General features: G+C 35.8%; 2 long non-coding RNA genes across 5 annotated transcripts in view; one reads left to right on the top strand and one right to left on the bottom strand.

Annotated features, from left to right (window-relative positions):
* The window catches only part of LOC310896439, a 152,894-nt gene that overhangs the window by 56,972 nt on the left and 70,966 nt on the right, over positions 1-24,956 (bottom strand). For 3 of the 4 annotated variants that reach the window (XR_014581486.1, XR_014581487.1, XR_014581488.1), the window contains one exon: positions 20,531-20,620. This is a non-coding gene — a long non-coding RNA (uncharacterized lncRNA). Of the gene's footprint in view, positions 1-4,834; positions 4,933-20,530; positions 20,621-24,956 lie in introns of all 4 variants that reach the window. The other variant, XR_014581489.1, reaches the window with a different exon arrangement.
* Positions 17,756-24,278, top strand: LOC310896441. Its single transcript, XR_014581491.1, has 2 exons — positions 17,756-20,160; positions 20,475-24,278. It is a non-coding gene; the product is annotated as an uncharacterized lncRNA (long non-coding RNA).

The raw sequence follows: 24,956 nt of genomic DNA, 5'->3' as shown, positions 1-24,956 counted from the left end.
TAGTAATTTTACCTATATATCATTACTATTCTCCCTTTTGGTTGACATTCTGGAGTCTCAATTCTGCCAGGAACTCTGAAAAAGTGTTATTAATCCATCTCCTCTTTCCTAGATGCCTAGAGCAGAACACCTTCTTGCTCCCCTCCAAAATCAAGCACAGAGTCATGAGCCGCCTAATGCCCAAGATATCACTCTATGGTCTTTGCATTCTTTTAGCTGTCGGTCTAGATCAACACAACTCCTCTGAGTAACGGCAGCAGCAGCTAATGAGGTCCAAGACCATACACCCCCCTTTGCTGTCCATTGTTAGTTCTAAAATCACTTCATTCAAATTTTCCAGACAAAATAAAATAGGATTTTAAATAATGCCAAGATAAAAGATCCTCAAAATATAACAGTAATATCATTAAACATATGAAAATTATTTTTGCATTCTCCTCATCAGATGTAGCAGCAGACTGTGGTATCAAAAGGATAGGTTTTGGAAGGCCATCAGGCCAGCCTATCCAGATCCCTCTGCAGAGCCCTCCTACTCTCAAGCAGATCAATGCTCCCGCCCAACTTGGTGTCATCTGCAATCTTACTGAGGGTGCACTCCATCCCCTCGTCCAGATCATTGATAAAGATATTGAAGAGAACTGGCCCCAGTACTGAACCCTGTGGGACACCACTGCTGACCAGCCTCCAGCTGGATTTAACTCCATTCACCATGACTCTTTGGACCCGGCCACCCAGCCAGTTTTTAACCCCACAAAGAGTACACTCGTCCAAGCCTTGAGCAGCCAGGTTCTTCAGAAGAATGCTGTGGGAAACAGTGTCAATAGCCTTACTGAAGTCTAGGTAGACCACATCCACAGCTTTTCCCTAATCCACTGAGTGTGTCACTTTGTTGTAGAAGATCAGGTTCATCAAGCAGGATCTGCATTTGATAAACCTATTCTGACTGGGACTGATCACCTGGTTGTCTTGTAAGTGCTGTGTGATGGCACTCAAGATGATCTGCTCCATCAGCTCCCCGGGCACTGAGGTCAAAATGACAGGCCTGTAGTTTCCCATATCGTCCTTCTGGCCCTTCTTTTAGGTGGACGTCACATTTGCTAGATGCCATTCGACTGGGACCTCCCCTGATAGCCAAGACTGCTGTAATGGAAAACAGATTGGCGAGCACTTCCAACAGCTCCCTCAGTACCCTCAGGTGGATCCCATCTGGCCCCCTAGTTATGTGTACATCTACGTGGAGTAGCAGGTCTCTAACTATTTCCTTGTGGATTATTCTGCTCCCTGTCCTTGTCTACCAGCTCAGGGGCCTGAGTACCCAGAGAACAACTGGTCTTGCTAATAAAGACTGAGGCAAAGAAGACGTTAAGTACCTCAGCCTTTTCCTCATCTCTTGTCACTGTGTTTTCCTCCACATCTAATAAACGACGGAGATTCTCCCTAGTTCTCCTTTTTGCGTTTATGTATTTATAAAAACATTTTTAATTGTCTTTAACAGCAATAGCCAGATTGAGCTCAAGTTGGACTTTGGCCGTACTAATTTTGTCGCTGACCAGCCTCACGATATCTTTGTAGTCCTCCTGAGTGGCCTACACCCTTCTTCCAAAGGTTATAAACCTTCTTTTTCTTCCTGAGCTCTAGCCACAGCTCTCTGTTCAGCCAAGCCAGCATTCTTCCATGCCAGCTCATCTTTTGGCATGTGGGGACAGCCTGCTCCTGTGCCTTTAGGATTTCTTTCTTGAAGAGCATCCAGCCTTCCTGGACTCTTTTGCCCTTCAGAACTGCCTCCCAAGGGACTCCGCCAACCAGTGTTCTTATATGATCTAAGCATGTTTCCATTAATGGGAGAGGTTTTGCTACTTTTATTTACTAGCACTTGGTTTGATGTGATTCGGATTTTAAGATCTTTAGAACTGTTTATTTTATACTTCATTGTTACAATATTCACCACTTACATTTTAAAAATTCTTGCAATTACCACTTTTATTCATACATTTTACTTCAGACTCTTTATATCTTACAAAATTCTACTAATGGCTTCTGTTTATGATCCATTCTCGAATATTGCATTTTCGAAAGCAACTCTGTTATGATCAACTTATGTTTGCTCTTGTTTTATTGTTCAGGATACCTACAATACTAAAGATACAAGAAACTATTAAAATAAACAGAAGAAAAACAGAAGTACATAGTTTTATATGAAAAATAGTAATTCTACTCCCACTTTTTCATTTAGAAAAGTTGCTATTAGAATTATGGTTATTTACATTAAGGAATTCCATAACAAATCACAGTTTTATTCATAACCATGAGACTCACAACTTGAATAAAAAATTTGTGCACAATTATCACAAGCTACCAAGAGTTGTCACACAAGCACATCTTCCTCTCTCATCTTTCTCAAACCCTACTCCTGCTGTGAAAAAAGCAACAGGTCTAAAGCTAGTCCATACTGTAAATATAGGCCTGAATGGATTCAACTACATTTTTCTCAGGAAGCTGGATGTAAACCAGCTCCAGTCTGGAACCAATCTAATTACATTCATACTGTATTGCACACAGGTTTATAATCCCTGCCTCTAAATGTTGATGTTCCCCATGATGTTCACTAGAGGCTTTGCTACTGTTATTTATTTTATTTGGAAGACACTCAGATGCAATGGTGATGAGCAGCAGTACAAAACCTTGTGAGAGAGAGTGAGAGAGTGTGAAACAGACATGAGAATGAGAATAAAGACATTTTTATTACATTCATCTTAGTTTGAAATTCATATTCCTGAAATTCTCTGAACAGTGGACTTAAACTACAGTCGGCAAATCATGAAGAACAGATTCCTCACATTAGCCTCCTGGTGTGTGGTGCCAAAAGGTCAAAAACATTGAATATGATTTAAATGTGTAAGTTGAGATTCTATACAAAAACCACACATCCTGAAGTGGTGTGAGAAATGACCACGAGCCCTTTTAACACTAGTTTCTGTCACAAAGCACGAACATCTCTAACACCAATCTTCTGACTGTATTTTGCCATTCCACTAGGTAAAAATGCAAGGGAGAAAACTATGTCCTCTCACAGCCTGAATATTTTCTATTCTGCTCTCAAAGAGAGTCTTTGGCATCTAAGTTTGTCTCCTTCCTGTGGGATATTACAAAACTGAGAAATAAATCCCAATATTACTTATTTTTTGTAGCAAATACTTTCTTAATCCATTTCTTTTGCACACATATATAAAGAATATACCCCACATTTACACTCTGTTTCAGTTTTCATGTTCATAACATGGAGCATGTGCATAAAATTGCCACAAATAAAATGAGAGTCACAGTTTGTTCTTTGTATCAGCTAAGAAAAAAAAGTTTTAAACCTTTTTATAGAGTGATAAAGTAGAACAGAAAATTTATAATTTATGGTTCACAGGATGCAACGATTGATACTATATAGAAATTTAATCAGTGTTGCAGAGCTCACAGACATATCACAGTAGGAGGTTCTTTTGACATTTCATGGAGAACTAGGCAAGATGAGGTACTATATGTGTGCATATTTCAGTGTGTTATGTATTTTCTTAAGCTTTTATCCTTTTAAGAGTTGTCATCTTGAAGGGATCATTTCTTCAAAAAGTTCTAAATGCATGAAGAACTGAAGTGTCAACCTCTGGTTGAAGCAAAACACAGTCAGAAATACCTGCAACAGTAGCCAAATTTTTTCCTGATACAGACTTCTCAAAAGTGAGACACATCTTTAACACCTTTTCTGTACTTCTTGAAACCTGCCAGGTATACAACACTTGGCTGTAGTCACATAACCTGGCTACAACCCTGATGTCATGGAGAGTTATGACTGGAAACATTTTGCCACAAAGTCTATCAAGGCTGTTGGAAAAAAAAGTCAACTCAAAGCCTTGCTCCCTTACTTACCCACCCAGATTTATTCCATATCTAAATTCCCAGCAACTAAGAATTCAACCCAAAGAGAGGAATATAAAACTATTATTTCCACATTAAATTTTAATATTCTTATTTGCAGTCTGTTGTTTTATGGAATGAACAGACAGTGCCATGATCTCATTTCATCAGGCAGTATTCCATTATTCTTAATTGAAACAAGTTTGCCTCTGAAACAAGTTTATATGTCAGAGTACCATAATTACATTTATCACTATTCAGTAAACCTACTTATTCACTTTCTGATATTAGTGCTTGTTGGACTGAACATCTGAAGCCTCAGATACTTTATCATAAACCTGTGATTATGGCTGTTATTCCACAGCTTCTCATTATGAATGTAGCCAGCTACATAAACCTTTTGATAAATGTTATCTGATACATTATTAAACATTTTGTGTTGCTATTATCAAATTGATAACTTTGTTCCTCTTCCCATTCTCTAGCATTTTTTCTCATACCCCAAAGTTGTGCTTTAAATATATGAGACACAGCAATCACTTTTTTTTTTTTTTTTTTGGATTCCAAATTCAGAGAGCTACCTTAGGAACAATCTTAAGGATAAATATAAAACACTAGAAATAGCTCAAAATTATATATCTGGCCAGATGCAAACAGTTTAATAAAATACTCACTATATTATGAGGTGACAATCATTCTTGAGATTATACAGAAGGAACAGGAATCACAGCCATTAATGACTTTGAGGGGAGCAGGATGAAACTTTTTTCTTTAAAGATGTCTTTTTCCATTAAAAATATGCAGCATTTGTTTCTAAGTTTTACTTAAAGTGCAACCATCTTGTCTTAAAATATATGTAGAAAAAAAGTTCTAGCATAGTGAAGAAGGCCAGTTACAATAAACCAATGATTAATGAGTAAGGATGACCTACCATTGACTGATAGCTGGCTGAAGTGGTTTCCATTCCTATCTGTTCTGTCCCCAGGGCAGAAAGTACAGTGACGTTCATGAAACATCTGGAGGGGGAACCTACATGGTTAAAAGGCTTGGATATTAAAAAGAACCCATACCAATTTTTTTGTACACAGAAATAGCTGCTATTTTATAAACCATTTTTTATGTCTAGAGCAGAGACTGGACAGATACAGACAGAACAGACAGACAAGAGATGAAAAGCCTCACCCCAAGGTGGTCCACCTCTGCAAAGGCAGAAAACGGAGATAGTAAACAGGTAGTAAAGTGGCATATACAATTTCCTTATTCTACAACTTCCTGATCTTTCAAGATTACTGCACAAATGCAAAACCAAAAACAATTATTTGGGGTAAAAATTCTGGGTTAAGAAATAGAGAAAAAAGAGTGAATCATATTTCAAAAGCAAAAGTATTGATACTTCTTTATGCTCATGTATTAGATGACTTTGTCCTTTCCTATCCTGCCAAACACTGTAAGCTTATTTAATTTTAGACAATCAAGAAAATTCTATTCCAAAAGAAATGTGCAACATGACCACTGATTTTTCTTTTTTTTTTAATTGTTTTATTTCAATATAACTCAAATTTGTGAAAGTAAGCAATCTATTTAAAATGAACAGAAACCAGACATCATCCTAGGAGTCTAACAAATATATATATATATGTATATATATATATATGTAAAGTTAATCTATGCCATGGCAAGATATCAGCTCATTTCAAAAGTTCTATGTGGCCTATAAAATTATATCTATGAATACTGTGAACAACTTTTGTATTTACCATTGTTAGACCTGGAAGATGCAATTTGGGTTTACATGTCAGTATTCGTCAGCAAAGCACCAAACTTCATCTGGAGAAATAGAGCATGAAATCACTTTCTCACCCTGCTTCTGTGCATCATACCTAACAACACTGAAACTTTAAAAAAATAAATAAATCCACACCACTGCTAAAGTGGTGTAAAAATAAGTTGTCAGATTATTTTCTCAACTCAAAATCAAGTCTAGAAGTATATACACTTCTGTCAGCATCTAGAAATCTGATCACTCTATTCCAATTACTGCACCTGCACTACCTTTACCTTTCATTTTCCATAGTTAAAAATAATAGCTAAAAGAACTTCTAAAAATGAGACTTGCAATGCATGTTTAAATATTATAGTTACAACATAGTTATGAATAGACATATTTCAATTGTCTTAGGATGCATAGCCAATTATTAATGAGAAACACTGTTGAACATTAAAGATTTACATGAGCAAAAATAACGTCTGGATTCTAAGAAAAAAAGCCTAAGCGAAACTAATTGTCCTAGAAAGCTCATCAGGTGATTCATGTAGGCTTCCAGAATAAGAATGTGTTACTATTCCTCTACCTGCAACTTTAACATCAGCAGAGCTTGTTCATACTAGACACCTTTCACTTCCTTTGGAACCCTACTTGAAATGTGGCACAGCATAAGCAGATGATGATAATGTGCTGTATATAATGCAGAACAGTTTTATTTATGAAAAGAGTTATTCGTAAGGCTTTTGTTTTAACACATAAGCATACCTAAAAGTAAATATGAGCAGATTCATTTATGTATTTATCTCACATTTCTGTATTGATAATGAATAAGTATACAAAAGAAAAAAAAATGAAAAACAATGTTTTGGACCAACTCACTTGACCAGTTCGAAGATTATTTGAAGTTTGAGTATTTTTCTATTTACCAAAACCATGTTACAACTTAGAATACTCAGTTTTCACTTCCATCTCAACACAGGTCTCATCCTTCTTCCGTTTAATTTTAGCCTCAACTCTCATTTCTACTTCAGTCTCACCTTTGTATGGAACTAGAGAAGGAAAAGGACTTTTCTAGGTACTCTTTCTCTTCTGAGGCTGTGAAACTGGTATCATTGTCCTTTAGAGGATATGAAACTGATGTCCCAAAGGCATCCCTGATATTGGTCTGTAATTAGAGGTGAAGGATGTGTGAGAGTGACCTTGCTGATCTGGCAAGGTGCAAGTGTACCTTGAGAAGGACTATCTTAAGTTATTCCCTTAAGTGAACATCATAATGCATGAGAAAGTCAGTTGAATCCTGTCTTGCTTCTGCTTCTTATTCAGGGCTTCAGATCAATTCCATGGCATTCCATGAAGAAAACAGCAACATCAAAGTCTAACCAGTGAAGAAATCTAGCTACTAGAAGAAATATAGTGCACTTAAAAGGAGATCTAAACTCTAGCAGAACAGAAGCTGCTTAAAGCTTTTCACACTTCTAGGGACTTTTTTTTTTTCATGCAAAGAAAGGGAAAAGTTCTAAACCAAGGCTTCTATCACCCTATTAGAAAATAGCGCAATTAAAACTATAAATGTAAATTATTAGGTAAGTGATGGAGGAATGGAAACAAATGAGAAAAAAAAAATCAGTTAAAGTTTCTTCATTTGTAGCTGCTTACTCAGGCTTTCTTTGGCTGGCACAGTTGATTAAGAGAATGATTTATCAGTCAAATGACAGCTCTGTTCTTGCCTGCTGCCTACTGTTCAAGCTTCCTCTGTCCTGTCTTTGTCCTTTAATCCTTTGCTTCTTCTCTGTTTACCCCACTCTATCTTTTTTGTTCCTATTGAAGGGGAAAAAAGAAAAATCAGGTTTTAATCTCTACTCCATGTTTCCCTCCAGCTAGAGGGAAATCACTGTGGTTAGCTGATAATTCTTGTCATCTGCTCCAGAGATGGAGCCATAATTGTGATTGCCTATTGCCTAGAAGAAGGGTATAAAATTGTGGGTCTCACTTCCTTGATGCTTTTTTTATCCTAGAACAGACTGCACTTGGTCACCTAGGCTCTCAGGCAGGACCCATCCTGAGTATTTAATTCATATTTAAAGAGGGAAGCTCTCTCACGGTTGTAAACAGAGCTAACATTTTTGTGAGGATTTGAAAGTTAAGTTGTTCATACATTGCTGCAAATCCCTAAAGTAACTTTGAAGTTGTACATTTTAAAGGAAATGAAAAGATAAACATAGGAGGAGTCAATAACACAAAATTTGGGCTCTTTGTATTGGATCATTAGGCACAATTAGTTGTACCACCCTTGTTACAAGGCAATAAAAGTAAGCACTACACATGTAATAAAGACAGTCCACTGTTGATAACCAATCTATATTCAGCTTACCACCAGCTGTAAATGCAAGCAATATGTTTCTTTTAAACAGGTCTGGAAGGTGGCTCCCAGAATACCTTTAGGGAATGTGTACTTTTTGAACTAATTAATCACTGAATGTCATCACTGCTCCACTCCGCTGCATATGAAATAGCAGTTCTCTGGCACTTAAATATATCTGGCAGAGGGAGGTTCAAGTAAAGCACCTTAAGAGAAACATGAGAGATTAGCAGGAGTTGACCAGGTAACAATGGGCAATTTATCAGTGTAGCCTTTGTACTATGGATGAGTTTCCTTTATTATTTGCATTATTTTCATGCATATCATCTGTGAAGTTTTTCCTTTTCTCCTTTTTAGTAACACCTTGAGTGAACGGCTTTTGGAGAAAGTGGGCTTGATAGACATGTATTGTAGGAATAAAGGCTGTTTAAGCTCTCTGCCAATGTACATCAGCCCTAAGATTCTTTCCAATACAGTGTGTTATAGTGAAGAAAGACAACTTTTGTTTCTAAACATGGGTCTTTTTGTCATACGTACAAACAGAAGTAGGACACCAAAGCATGAATTTTCACTACTGACCCTAAGGCAGAATATGAACCAAGGTCTCCAGAGGGGAAAGGCTAATGCACTAACCGACTGCACCACCAAGTCCCCTTCACTTTCCAATTATCACAAAACCTCTCCTACTGCTGTGACATTCTCTCTGCCACATAGGTCAAAAAGTGAGTTACTGTCAAAAGTGATTCATCTATCAGCTGGCTCAGGAATGCTACTGAATAAAATGACTGGTGCTTTTCCTGAGTGTGGCTGCAATAGCACAGATTTACTTTCAGGCTTTTTATAACTGAAATCATGACTGCTTTTTATTCCTACAATATCATGTCATATCAGATTTAGAGACATATTGTACGGGGAAAAAGTCTAAGTAGTACCTCTTTCATAATAAAGTTCAAGTTTATAGTTATTGTAAAACAAAGACCCCTGCTCAAATGGCTTCATTTTTAATGCATAAAATGATGTATGACAGGTCTGTTCTTAAATACACAGCCATATTACAAAGGTGATCTAAATATGTTTTTACTTCTTTCTAGCATGCATTTTAATTATGAACAAAGTAAGCTGCTTATGTATTCAGAAAACATATGCTTAAAACTCAAAATACCATGACAGACTTCTTCCTCTTTAACTTTTCTACACCTATCCTACACCTTATAAAAATAAATGCATTATCAAGTGACCCTATGCAATGATTCACCAGGGTAGTTTATTTGTACAAAATCCTCAACATTCATGCCCTGATTAAAATCACATGCTCAAAGTTAGCAGATTTGCTCTAATGTTAAAAAGTCATTTTCCAAATACTATATAGTATAATTGTATAATATTTCTCTTCCTTGAGGGATTCAATAATTTAGTACTGCAGATTAAACAACTCAGAGTGGTTTCAATCTGTGAACCTTTTTTACTCATTTTTTGAGGTTTCATTTTGCCTCAAATTGTCACACAAGCTTAGTAAAGATGCTAAATATTTATGAAGTTCTTGGCCTCAATGGTATGAATCAGTGAGTACAAAATTAGACATTTAACAGATTAATCAAAATCTCCATTTTATATCAAGTTAGCTGCAGTTATTTTGATGTTTAAAGATTTTCTTTTCTTCTAAACTTTCCAACACTTTCCAGCTCCTCTCTTGTTGCAAACCCAGTCAAAACAAAATATTCTTACACAATTTCAGAGTACTTTAATACAGTGGCACATTCTGACTCTTTTGTAAATGAGGTCTCTGAGTCAGGGCATTCTGCTAAAAATTTGTCTCTAACTTCAAAAAATTCCACCCAAGGCTCTGCCAACTTCATTGATCCTACTGCAGTTGTATCAATGCTGTGTCATCACTTACCTGCCAATCTTTGCATTTGCTTCATGCAGACATAGAGTGTATAAAACAACTTCTATAAAAGTATTCACTTGCTTTCTTTCTTAAATACTTGTTTAAAAAAAATCCTTTAAGTTGGCCAGGTATCGGTCACGTAGACCAAGGTCACATTGTACAACCTTATCTTGAGAAGAGATTCTTAATTTAAACCATTTGTTAACATCTGTTCTTCAGACATCAAGCTAATAGCAAATGAAATGTTACTAAAAGAAAACAACTTGCAGAGTGCCTGTGAATTTTTACTTCATTAAAAATCATGGCATATTATTGACTTGTAACAGATTTAGTAGAAAAATTCTAAATAAAATTTTTGAATAAATGAGACTGAATTTTCCCTTTCCTTACAGAACCTATCATTCAAAAACTGTGACTTAAACAAGCCTTTTAGCAAAAGAAGTAAGATCACAGATTATTACTACTATCAGAGAATAAAAATAAAAGCTCTTTCTTATATTCAAGATATAATTTACTACAAGAAAGAGTACGATGCAAGATCTTATAATTCAGTTGCCCATTATAATAATTAATCTGGACCAAAATTACTTGTACATTATTTTTCAGTAGTTATCTTCTTACACTCTCTATATAACTTTCAGCCATTTACTTTTATTTAATGGCCTCATATTAAGTAATATTAATATGTCAGTCTTTAAATTACAGTATTTTAAAATTTTACGTATTTTATAAGTTGCTTACATAAATTAATCAAAACTTGACAAAAAACAGACAATAAACATTCACAACAGAAAGAAAAGGAATAACTACATAGACTAAAATACCATAGCAAAGAATCTAAGATGGTATTTTCTTAAAGAAAATTTAAAAATCCAACACCTTTTGCTTTAATAGAAATATCACTAACATTTGGGTCTATGAAAAAGTATGTTATAATTAGCTACTACTATGCAGTAAAATGATTTTTAAAAGAAGTTCCAAAAGCTACTTTTTTTTTAATCAGCTAAAATATGTAGATAATACGTTGTTTTGATTGCCTATAATATTTAGTCTTCATCACCTGCAAGAAGATTTTCTGTGATTTAAAATACCTAGAATTTTAGCTAACAACATGGAGATTCTATAGAAGAAGCAAAACATTTTAAAATAGCAATTACCATCATAATTGCAAATAGCTAAAAGTTTTTGAATTTGTGATGGTCTGATTCTAGGCTTGATTTGCAGCATCATTTTTGATTGCATTCCTCTGTGAATGTGAATCTTCTTGTTGATATTCAGGTTTTTGTTGTGCTTCCTTTTTTTTTTTTTTTCATTGTCAGCACTGGTAGAAGATCTCATCTAAAACGGGCAAACCATAGGTCAAAAGAATCAGAAAGGGTAAAGGTAAAGATTAAGAATTAAAGCTGTTTATGAATCTTACACATGGATAACCCATCTTCTTTTCAAATGTCTGTGGAGTAGGGTTCTTCTAAGCAGATTTTTAAAAGAAGTTACTATAAAAATATTTTTAGTTGGAATGAGTTTATACTAAAATATTAATAGTTGTCCTAGCAGTGTCCTTTAAACTGCTATTTTTTACTTCTTTTCTCTTCAGATGCTAAACTACAAAACAATCAGATCACCAGCTCTGTCTCCCTCCTATCTCCTCCTAATTCAAATGAACATAGTTCTTCCTCATGCTGAAAGGAATATTCATAGTCCTAAAAATATAGTATATCACAGAATCATGGAATGGTTGGGGTTGGAAGGGACCTTAAAGTCTAATTCAACCCCCCTGCTATGGGCAGGGATACCTCGCACTAGACCACGTTGCTCAAAGTCCCATCCAACCTGGCCTTGAACACCAGGGCATCCACAGCTTCTCTGGGCAACCTGTGCCAGTGCCTCACCACCCTCACAGTAAAGAATTTCTTCTTCATAGCTAATTTAAATCTACCATTTTTTAGTTAAATACCATTACTCCTTGTTTTATCACTAGACTCACTGACAAAGAGTCTCTCTCCTTGTCTTCCTTGTAGGCCCCCTTAAGGTACTGCAAAAATGCTGTAAGGTGTCCCCAGGGCCTTCTCTTCTCCAGGATGAACAACCCCAAATCCCTCAGCCTGTCTTCATAGGAGTAGTGCTCCAACCCTTTGATCATCCTCATGGCCCTCCTTTGGACTCACTCTAATAGGTCAGGTCCATGTCCTTCTTGTGCTGGGGGCCCCAAAGGTGAACACTACTTCAGGTGGGATCTCACAAGAGCAGAGCAGAGGGGGAAAATCACCTCCCTTGACCTGCTGGCGATGCTGCTTTTGATACAGACCAGGATACAGTTGGCTTTCTGGGCTGCAAGTCCACATTGCCAGCTCATGTTGAGCTTCTCATCAACCAACACCCCCAAGTCCTCCTCAGAGGTGCTCTCAATCCGTTCTCCATCCAGCCTGTATTTGTGCTTGGGATTACCCCAAACCAGGTCCAGAACCTTGCACTTGGCCTTGTTAAACTCCATGAGGTTCACACAGGCCCACCTCTCAAGCCTGTCAAGGTCCCTCTGGAAGGCATCCCTTCCCTCCAGTGTGTCAGCTGCACCATAACGCTTGGTATCATCAGCAAACTTGCTGAGGGTACACTCAATCTCACTGTCCATGTCACCAACAAACATGTTAAACAGCACCAGCCCCAATACCAATCCCAGAGGAACACCACTTGTCACTGATCTCTACTCGGACATGAAGCCGTTGACTCTTTGAGTGGAGCCATCCAGCCAATTCCTTATCCACCGAGTAGTCCATCCATCAAATCCATGTCTCTCCAATTTAGAGACATACATAACTCTTCTTCAATCCAGTTTTCAGAAAATCTAACTCCTTGTTACCGTCATTTGTATTGATAAGAACCATAGCAAACCTGATTGGCAGAAGCAGGTCTGTGAAATGCTTCATACTGTGTTGAAATGACTTCTGTATCTTTAGTGGCATGTAATTAGGAAAGCCTTTTCTTTCTTTGTGCACTTGTATTTTTACTTCTCAGAAAGGGTAACTATTGATGGAATGCTGTATAGTACATGACTGCACATGGAAAAATTTTACCCGTGTTAGATTTAAGTTGCTGCTTAACACTGATACACACCACCTAAAAGAAGCCATTGAGAAAGCAGAGCCAAAGCATAGATGACCACGTGAATCATTTATTTCCATCCATCAGAATCATAGTGAATGGTGGACAACACATGTATGAATGAGTTATTAAACATAATGAGTAAAACTCATTATATGCAAAGTAATACAAAAAATTAGCAAGAACTACAATTAACTTTGTAGAGTTCATAATATTGATTACAAAATAATATCAATATACATATATAGTTTACACAGATATTTAAATATTTGCAGTATTTCAGTATTTTATAGAGACTAAGTATGTAGAGACTTGTAAGTAAAATCATTAAATGACTAAGGGCATTTCAAAGACAAAGATGAAAATGTTTTGAGCTGCACAATCTGATGAGTCATCTTTTATGACTGGCTAGATTCTAAAACATTTCCTTTCACTCTCTTATTTTTAAATTTTATTTTTTTCAAGCACATTCACATTTTTATATATTTGCCCTTCAGACATTGCAGGATTGCCTGATAGAATAAGAAAGAAATGGCATCTCCAGAAAGTGAAGGTTCAGTGTTGAGTTATTAATTATTCTTCCTTCTTCCATTTGCAAAATTTCATTTGAGTGCAATTCAAAAGGTGAGGAAACTCTTTTTTTAATCACCTCACCTTCAATTTTGTTAGAGTCTATGTGATGGATTGAAAGTCAGTTCTTTGTTTATCCAGATCTGCAAGTACAGGACCTTAAAAACTTTTAAGTACATATTTGTAAATTTGAATAAGTAGTTCTGCTCTCAGGTATGTTTTGTACTTGTCTTGCATTCTGTATTTGTTGAATAACAACAACTAAGAAAAAAAAAAAGCCAGGGAGAATATCCCAACTGTTTTGTTTTAAAAGTAAGGACATTATGAGCTGGATATGGTAATTATTGACTTCAGGGTTACAAAATGTATTGAGCATATGGCAATTTACATTTACTTAATTGCATGTAGATTTAATTAATTGGTAGGTTTACCTGTATGTTTACTAACACTTGCTCACCTTTAAAGAACAAAACAAACAAGCAAAGAAAAAAACCCACATGTTAAATGTTAGCATTAGAGCACAATAGAAATGTGTTGTTTGATAGGAAAAAACATTACATAATCCTAGTAATATGCACTTCTTATTACTACATATATTTCTTAAAATTCAAAGGAGCAGCTTAAGACCACTAGTTTACAAATTAGTGGTGGATGTTTATGGAAGGACTTTCAAGGATCAGCTGTTCTCTAAACTCTTGCTATTAAATATCTGAAAACAGGTATGTTAAAATTGGACTTGTAAATCCAATTGGACTTGTATCAGCTTTAACAATGTGAAAGGTACATTCCTTCAGTAAAGGCTCACCATGAACTTGTGTAAAATGCCCAGAATATAGGCCCATATTGTCCCTCATCAATTTACTTTGGCAGAAATTGAATATCATTCACCAAAAGACCAGAAAAAGACATAAAGTATGCCTAAAATCATAGCAGTTATGTAAAAGTGGCAACCTTTCCAATAAAAAGACTTTATATATTTGTACAAATACAACTACTTAATGAAAGAGAAGTTACAAAGTACATCTAAAGATCACTAAACTGGATAAGTGCTCATGAACAGATCACTACTTGTCTATATTTTTTACCGAGTAGAAACAATAATGAAGTCATCTTTTCCCAACATTTCCACTCCAAATAAGATTTTCTTCTGCTTTATTCATTCATAAAAAGCTTATAAACTCTACCTGAAAGCATAGTGCAATTATACATGATTTGCCTTTCTACTCTCCTCTACTGTAATCTTTTCCTCTAATTTTGTTTTCATAATTATATATAGGCCTATTGTTGGCTATATGAACATGCGGTATCTAGTAAAAAAGGGTCTAACTGGTAGTGCAAGGCTCATACTAGAAAATAAAAAGAGCAGTAGCACGAATAACACAACAGAACCCTCCCTCTAAGCTGCTAATTTCTGTTTTCCCTGAAAAAGGTGCACTGTATCAGCATTAATAATGTGAAAGACACATTCCTTCAGTAAAGGCTCACCATGGACAACTATACACAATTAATTCACCAACCAATTATAAAACTGGGCAATTTTCCAACTCCCCTACCTGCAGACCAAACCAGTGACACAGTCTTCTTGGTTCTCTTCACAAAGCAAATCTTAGAAACAATGCCTCACATGTGCAAGGCAACAGAAATCCTTTAATTTTAATAACATCCAATCTGCCTGTCAAATCAAATTATTGTCTCAATGACAAGTAATAAAGACAGCTTGAACACATTGTGAATCAGGAGTAATAATTGATCTCTTGAATATTTTTCCCATGCTATGAACCTTGTGCTTCAAAGGAGCGTATCCCAACTATACCTCAGAAAGCTCATGCACAGCCACTTCAAAGCCCAGTGATGCCAATAGTCATGTCATAAGAAAGACCAGTTCATATCAACCTTCTCAGAATTCCACACAAATATACTTTATTAATGTGATTAAACCGCATGTTTTACAATGCAAATGCGTAAGCGAATTTGTATTAAGGTTAATAACAGCATGGACGCCATCTCAATTTAAAGAGGGTAGACTTCCCTTCGAATAGCCCAGATGGGAAATGCTCATGTCATCTTTTGACCCTCACAAACAACTTCCTGCAGGTTTCATGACAGAAGTAGTCAGTTCCTTTTAAAACTATTTCTATGAGATATCAGAGATGTTTGCACATGTTTTTTTTTATATGTCCATTTCAAGAAAGGGAATTTCACATCTAAGTTGCTGAAAAAAGGTTAGTCACTATATTGTGTTTTTCATATTTTCTTTCAGAAGTTGTTTCCTTTCCTGAAATTCTTAAATAGTTCATAATGTGATTTGTACTTTCCTTCTATAAATTAATCTCTTCCCAGGCATGAATAAGAAAGACAGAGAAATTAGTATTCTTTATTACTGAGCTGTGTCTCCTCATCATAGGAGACAGATACATTGTTTGTCAAAAGCCAACATTAAAAATAGTTTAAAGCTGAGCCCTATAGTAATAGAAAATCTTGCTGTGTGGTTTGTTATATATATATATATATATATACACATATAGTCCTAGGTGGATTATTTCTTTGCTAGTCTTTAGCACACAATACTGTAGATTCTGAACAGTCTCCCTGCACAATCTCTCCTGTCCTTCTCAGACAAAAATGAGTTTGCGTTTTTTTATTCCTAAATAGTTCAGAATAAGATACACCTTAAAAATGCCACGAAACCAAGAGGAATTTGTAGTGGAAACCAAATACAGTGCAGATTTCTTTAGATGGGATTACAATTTACAATTTTCAAACAGAAAAATGTATTTTTCTACCTAAATAACAAAGTAGACATCCACTCTCATCTCTGTCACTTCCCACGGGCACAGTGGACCATTCATAAGTAAAGCAGTCAAGAACACTCTTATGTTAAATAAAAGAGTAATTTAAAGTGAAATTTTTTATCAGCAAGCATATTTAGATAAAATAAAAAGGAAAGAGTAAGATTTACAAACCGAGTGAGACATCTTAAGTGGGACTTTGATCAAATATTGGTATGTAAATTGGTGACATAAAAAGACCTACATAAACACATTCTGCTTTTACCCATGTCCAGAACTACACCAGATAATTAGGACTGAGGGACTCGATACCTAAACCTAGCTGGGATTCTCAGACTAAGCAGTTCCCTGACGTATGTTCACTGAAGCATATAAGCTCCCTTACTGCACATTGCACAGGGAGCTTTAGCACCTGGCTCACTAGATGCAGATTCACACCCAAGTTCTCCACATTTTAAACTTTAAGTATGCAACACAGAGACTCGCATAATCTAAGGCTTAATGGCTTCAACTCATTAGAAAATGTCTAGAATGCACTCTTATGCAAGCATATTAAAACAAAACTACAAGTTTTCAGCACAGCAATCCTGCAAAATTTTCTTTAAAGTAGCCAACTGTGAATGCACTTGCATTTTACTCATTAATACCAGCTGTTAGTTTCTACATTTATTTATTGATGTGCTGTTATCAGATATCCTATATACATAGACAATAAGAATAGTATTTAGGTGTAACAGGAGTAGCATATCTGCAAGAAATGAATTAACTATTAAGGAAAAATAAACCAAAAACTATTACTGACACAATTCTCCAACACTTCCTCAAAAGGCACTATCAACTGGCATACATATGCAAACAAGTTCAAACAGATTTCACATTGCTAATATGGAACTAGTTTATCCCACAAATACAGTGTCCCCTGCTGTGATGAAAGGAGACATGCCCAATATGTTAAAGTTATGCTGAACAAAGAAAGAGATTTTAGGAAAAAACTCAATTGTTATTAAAATACAATGCTAAAATATGGTCTCCACAACACCAATTCCTATCAGTGAAACCATTATATCCTTGATATTTAATTGCACCCTCAATTTGATATTGAAAAAAAAAATGCAAAAAGAAGGAGCCACAGCATAATATACTGAAAATTATATTATTTGCTCATGAAGGCATTTATCAGAAGTCCACAACAAGGATTTTCATAACCAGCTTCAGTCATTTCATAAAATACAAATCTGCAACTTGGCTACAAGCTATGTACCACTGCCACAGAGAAAAACAAACTAACAAACAGAAACAGAAATAACTTCAGCTCTTTCTGCTTAATTAAAGTTTGATGTAGACACTAATAAACACTCTGGTTAAGGTGATGTGTTGAAAGATCAGCTGATAGTGTGTATAAACCAAACATCACTAGGAAACATTTTCTGGGCAGATACAGTAAAAAGTATTTCAAAAAGTAGATTTCAAAATATTATCCTATCAAAATAATCAAAAAATCTGTCTTAACTTATTGAATAAACTATGAAAAAAACAGATACCTATATACAGTACTTTCAGACTACTCCAAATGCTTTTATATTGATTTTGAAATTTTTAGTACAAAATAACTAATAATTATCACCAGAGATTTGGGGTTTTTATAAGCTACACCTCCAAAAAAACTTAATTTCTGTGAATTTCACTGGTCTACTTTCAACAAGGTCAAAACTTGCTTTTTCAAATTAAATTAGGTATCTGCTACTATTGTCCCATACTAATGCCACTTCTAATTTAATAGCATGAATTATTTCTATTGAAAGATCATTTTGATGGAGAATTCCAAATCAAGTTCTACCATCAGCTCTTCTAAGCTTTAAGTAAATTTTAATTGTATAGCTCAAGGTGTTAATATCTTCTTTCTTCAAAAAGTTATTAGTTTTCATAGAAAAAGAAAAATACTAAGACATAAAGAACTATCAGTAATACTTTTCAATTAAAAAAATAAGTGTTCTATGCTATTATTTCTCCTTTTTAATTTCAAGTGAAAAAAAAAATCTTGAAAAATCAGTCCGTTTACCACCTCTGTAGAAACTGCATTCATTAATTTGTGTGCTAGACCTTTTGAAAGCATCCAGCTCAAATTGTTCAACTAACCCATATCTGACTTCTTGTCCATGTTTTTTCTATTCTCTGAAACACTGCTATCGTTTTGAAGAAAGCAATTGAAACTGGGAAATATTCTCATTATTAAATACCTTAAGCATGTATGGAGACCTATACAGCAAGTCTATAAGAAGTCAGATAAGAATTTCAAAGAAACTTTCTTTGAAACTAATTAATCAAATAAATTATTTGTCCCTAAGTCTCTACATAGATGGCCAAGAAGTTGAAGTAGTTAGAGAAAAGCTGGAGCACAACTCATAAGAAATGATGGCTGTCTTCATTCTCAACTTGCTTTTATAGGGTTTGTTTTATTGCTATTATTATACATTCTCAGTACCATCCAGTTTTGTCAGATCTGAGTTTTGGTTTTGTCTCAGCACTCATGAGTAATATTCCTCCCCTGTTGCCTACAAGGGCCCCCTTCTTGCTCTCTCATAACACCAGTGGTGGCCTCATGGCCTACATCAGGAGAGACATCTACCTGGTGCTCAAGCAGCTGCTCCTATCACCTCAGAGAAGCAGGATTAGGATTCAGGTAATTCATTTAGGTAAATTATTCTAATGAAAGATAGATTTGTCATGATATGCATGCTCAGTCTGATTGGGAAATAGATCAAGGCCCCATTATCAAAAAATAGACTACTTTCAAAGAATTTTTTTTGAATGCCATGACCTGCATTCACTGTTCAGAAAGCACAGCTGACAAAGCTTCTCCTTTGCACGAGCAACGATTTCATTACATTACCACTAACAGCTGTGGTTTGGTACGAACAAGAAAATGAGACATTTACAGCTTTAAAATGCAACATAAACTAAGTGCATGAAGATCATGCCAGACTAAACCGATAACTTAATTTCAATAAGATAACCGATCTGCTTGATAAAATATCTCTCTGTCTTTCAGCAAGGTTTTTAAAACAATACCACACATGAAAAAGCTAGTTAAAGTTGACAATCTGTAGGATAGCAGTGAAATTGAAAGGTGGATAAGGAATGACTAAGAAGAAATAACACTAAGTTGTTTTGAAAGGTAAAACATCTGGCTGAAAGGAAGTTAATCTCTGAAAGGAAAATTTTGGCACTAAAGTATTTATAAATTGGTAATGAAAAAAAATAGGATGGAAATGTAAAAAAGCTTCTATCAGAAAAAGAAAAAACTTCTCAGATGGAATGTGCCAAGTTTGTAACACTAATATAAGAGACTTATTGACCTAGAAACTCCCAGTTAGTCCTGGGTTTCAAACTTTCTTATCTTTCATATACTTTACCTAACTTGTTTATCTTAACCATCCCTCCTCATCAGCATATCATCCCCATTCTCTATGTATACCAGGTGTTCTTAATACACAATTATCTCCTGAATTACCTGATTTGAATTACCAACCTACAGTCTTAGGATTTATCACTCATGAGCTAAGTGATAAGGTCCTTCACCCTCATAAGCCCATGTAAGCTATTTTTGGTGAAATAGTATCCAATGTATTTCTACTGCTATGCTTGTTTCCTTCTTATTATTAGTTGCCTTTCCTAATTCTTCTTCACAATTTCCTCCTGCTCCTCCTGCTTTTCTGTTTTATTTTCTTCATGCTCATTTGTTTTCCTTAGCAAAAACAAGGAATGCTGATGGCAATGATTCTTCTGTGTATGTTGTCTGCCAGATTTATAGTTCAACTTTGCTAAATCTTGGATGTGAATACTACAGATTTGGAAAACTAAACAAATCTGAAATATATTAAAGCTTTTCTCCTTTATCCTCACCAAGTTGATGAGAAAGATTATATTAAAAAAAAGCACTATAATAAGGAGTAGCAAAAAAATAGGGGGTAAATACTCTGATATTCTTGTTCTTACCATTTATATATTCTGGGTTTATCTGAAACTCATCATGCTTTCTGGTATGGGTAAGATGTGTATAATCAACCCTTAAACCAAATTTCTTTTCTGTTCTGTGTGCAGGTGTTCTTCAGGCAGCTGTTCTGCATATGAACTAAAAATTAAAAAAATAGCCTTACCTTTTAGGTGGATCTGTGATAAGCTTCTCTCTGCTGGAAATCGCTCTCATATACATCATGCACAAGCCTTACAGGCTAAGAGACCAGTACCTAATAAAAAATTCAAAGTCACTGCACGTAATAGGTAATGAAGTGCTGGTTCTAGGCAGCAGCACAGGAACTTCAGGTGTTTGCTTAATATTCACTAAGCATATTCCTAAATAGTCCATGCACATTAAAAAAAATTTCTTTCACATAATGCTGCACTTTTTTAGATCCTATAAAAGACACTTGTTCAATAATATCCACTAAGTAGCTGGGCCTGGGGAAAAGGTATCATTTGCACAAAAGAATTAGAAAGACATTTAGTAGAAAATGACATATCTTTGAATCCGGCATTCCAGTAAAACACTCTAAGAACTTAGGCAAAGCAAGTTAATGTTTGCATTATTTGTATTTCACTTGCAGAAAAAAAAGAATTTGAATTATGAATTTAAACATATTTAAAACCTAAATGGAACAGACAGAACACATAATCTGGCTAACATGTAATGACCATATACATGTATATAAAAATTGCAGCCTAGTAAGAGAACTCTTGAATTAGCAAAATAACATACATGAATAAAATAAAACATGAATATATTAAAATACATTTAACAACTAAAATTATTTTTTTCTTCCTACAGTTCTAGAGTCACTTGGTTTTCACAAGGTTTTTCTACCCATATTTTGTATACTGTCAACTTGCAAAGGTGATAAGTACAGAAAATTAAAATATAAGTGGAGAAAGAATTGAAAGTATATAATAGGAAAACAACAGCATGAAAGAAATTGAGGTATGTTGAGATTATCAGTTCTCGTGATCAATGAAATCTTAAAGTAGGCCTCATAATTTTAAAAGCCTTTCAGATGCTCATTCTGTTTAAAAAAAAATAAAAAAATTCTTTGTCTTATAAAAACAGACAGTTCAGAGACATTTTTATATAAAGTAGCTTGCTGAAAAAAATATTTTAAAATATTGAAAATATGTATATAAAATATAGGCTGGATCTGTCATTCTAACTCCGTAAGCACAGTCTCTCCTTGTGAGAAAGCCTCCAACATTGGTACGTCTACTTAGCAGCCACTGTGTAAAGTGTTGCAGACAGCAGCCTTATAATATTTTTAGAACAAAGAGTAGTGGACATCTCCTTTCATTATAATATACACTAACTGTTACTGTATAACCAGACTTAGGCATAATTCTGCTCCGCTCACAACAAATTCAGAGAACCAGGAGCCAGCACCACCCCCCAACACACACACCCTCCAAAAAAAAAAAAAAAAAAAAAAGACTTCTCATTGTTTTCTTGACTTCTTCTAAAAGCAAGGAATTTAAGGAAATACACAAGTGTTTGCGCATGTGTGTATGTGTATGTGAACCTCAAAGGGGAGAAAACACTACAGGAATGGAAGATAAAAGTAGAATTGCTCGGATTTAAAAATATTCAGGCAAGAGACTGGCTGCTCTTACACTGTTGGATTACTTTCCCGTGTCCAGTATTACCCCTCACTCCTCAAAGGAGATCGAAGGACTTGCCTATTTTTCATGATGGTTAGGACCTTGAAAGACAAGTAATGGTCATTCTGCTGCAAGATCATATAACCACAAACTCTGAGAACTTGATATTTAGTTTGAGCAACACTTTCAGAGATGTGGATTTTGAAAAATGGTTATGTTCCTCCAGCTCACTATGGCATCTTTCTGTGGTAAGATAAACTTGATGTACACATACGTACGATTGATACAGAAGAAATGCCATAAGGGAGAAAAACAGGAAAAAAGGAAACATCTCCATCAAGAAGCAAATATGGGCCTGGCACAAGAAACATATCCAAACCAGCTCAGGCTCAGGTAGAGCACTATTGTGAGTCTATTTTTGCATGCCCGTTTAAATTCTGTAAGCCTCCATAAATGCAGTTATCATTACCATTGTTGCCTTATCATTCCCAGTGATTGCTCTCTTTCAGTCAAGTACAAAGGCAGGCTGAATATAAATGTTTTGTCATAAAACTGCTATTCAAACAATAAAAAGGGTTATAATAGTACTAAAAAAACCACCCCCAGGGCTGCAGCACAGACTGGTAGTATGCATATTCAGGCAGCACAAAGCAGTTCTAGTCACATACTTCTACCCATAGGACCATTCCACTGCATCTGTACTTAATATCAACATGTTGCCCAAAGTGATCCAGATATTATCAGGTAGACAAGACACACAGAACATTTTGCCATCAGATTTAATGACAGGAAAACAGTTATATGCAGGTATTTGTATTTAATTGAGTAAATATCAACAAATTCAGCTTAAGGATTTGTCTTCAACTTTAAAAAAAAAGAAAACTGCTTCAATTATGTTTTCTTCCTTTATCTGAAAATGCTTTTGTTGGTCCCAGTTCTAACCATGTAGTGCCACCCAGGGGCCAACTGCAACATGGTTCAACACTGCCATCTTGCCAAATAGTCTCAAAAAAGCATTATGCAATACTTCCCAGACTGTCTTCTCCACAGGCTTGAGTATTCTTTTTAAAATGTCCTAGAGGCTTGGCTTTCTTTTTGTAAAGACGAGAGAGGTAAGGTCAGGTCAGGCAGGGAAGGGTGAAAGAACATGTAACAAGCAAGGGACCACCAAAACAAAACAAACTAATTACTCCCATAGAGTGACAGGATGGCTATCTGATCCAAAAATAAAGAAAATGAAAGAAAATTAAAAAAAAAAAAAAAGGAAAAAAAAAGAAAAAGGAAAAGAAAAAGGAAAAGAAAAGAAAAAAAAGAGAAAAAAACATACAGGTAGAATTTAAAACAAAAGGTTTATCAGGACCGAAAGCCCACTGCCCTGGGTAAATGTGCTTCCTTGCAACAATAAAGACAAATAAAATACTAAAAAAGGATAAAGCAGGAGATTACAGACCTAGCTGTGGTTTGATAAATGGCACTCTACTCCACTCTGCTTATTGTGTACTTCATACCTCGCTCTTGAATATGGAAGAGAATTTTATTAAAGATTTAGCCACGGTGGTGGTGGTGACTGGCTCACAGTAATTTTCCTACAAAGTAGTTTAATCTATCACAGGGCAGACAGTGCACCTTCTTACCATGTATCATATCTGTCTATTGAGTAAGTGCTATCCAAATCCAATTTCTTTTCATTTTTGGAACCCGTGATGCATATTCAAGATACATTTTCTTTTTGTCTGTGGCCTAAATTAGGTGCTGTATAAAGTAGGAAAAAAAAAAAAAAAAAAAAGTAATAAAAGACTGGACTCTGGAGGCTACATTTCCTAGTGGGCTTTTTTTATTTTTTTATTTTTTTTAAAGATTCAGCATTGTACTAATGATGCAAAACAATGGGCATGTACGGTTGTCACTATACTCACAACACTGCCTGTACACAGCCATGCCTCTGAGTCCTTGCCTCAGCACTTACAGGTGAAACTTGCGAAACCTCTGCAATGAAGTCTCTGCTCCCTTCAATATTTCAGTGCTTGTATTGTGTATTTAATTAAAACGACAATCAAAATCATTGTGCTTTATTTTATTGAATGATCTAAGATTGGACAAATTGTTGCTTTAGGTGGCCCCATATAGAGTTGAGGGATTTAAAAATTACAAAATGGATCTTTTTGGCCCAACCAAGCCTAGGATATAGCTTCTAACAATTTCTTCATCAAAATTGTAAATGTAAATCTTAACTGCATGCCTACTGATAAAAAAAAAAAAGACAAACTGAAGGAGAAATTCAAGATGTCTAAGCCAAAACTGATTGTCACATTTAAAGGACATTTTTTTGGAAACTACCATTAATAGAGAATATGAACCCTCATAGACCTCAGCATGAAACCCGTCAAATGTATACACAGGCTGCACTGTGGTGGTTTTACTCAGCTGTGCAGCTGAGCTCCACTGCAACTGCTCTCTAACTCCCCCTTCTCAAAGGGAAAGGGGAGTGAAAATACAATGAAAAGGTTTCAAGGGCTGAGAAAAGGACAGGGAGATCACTCAGCAATTATCATCATGGGCAAAACAGACTCAGCATAGGGAGATTAATACAATTTATTGCCTATTGCTAGCAGACCAGAGCAGCAAGAAACTCGATGCAAACTAAAAACACCTTCCCCCCCCCGCCCCATCCACCCTCTTCTACCTCATCCTCCCAAGTGGCAAAGGGGAACAGGGAATGGGGGCTGTGGTCAGTCCCTAATGCTTCGCCTCCACCGCTCCCTCACGGTCCCTCTCTGCCCCTGCTCCACGTGGGTCCCTCCCACGGGATGCCGTCCTGCCCGAACTGAGCCTGCGGGGGCTGCCCACAGGCAGCAGCTCTTCAAGAACTTCTCCCACACGGCTCCGTACCACGGGGTCCATCCCCCAGGAGCAAACTGCTCCAGCACGGGTCCCCCACGGGCG

This window comes from Anser anser (assembly GCF_964211835.1).
Source record: "Anser anser genome assembly, chromosome: 3".
In the NCBI taxonomy this organism is placed as follows: domain Eukaryota; kingdom Metazoa; phylum Chordata; class Aves; order Anseriformes; family Anatidae; genus Anser; species Anser anser.
Note: the sequence above shows the minus strand (reverse complement) of the source record. Positions and strands in the feature narration are given on the sequence as shown.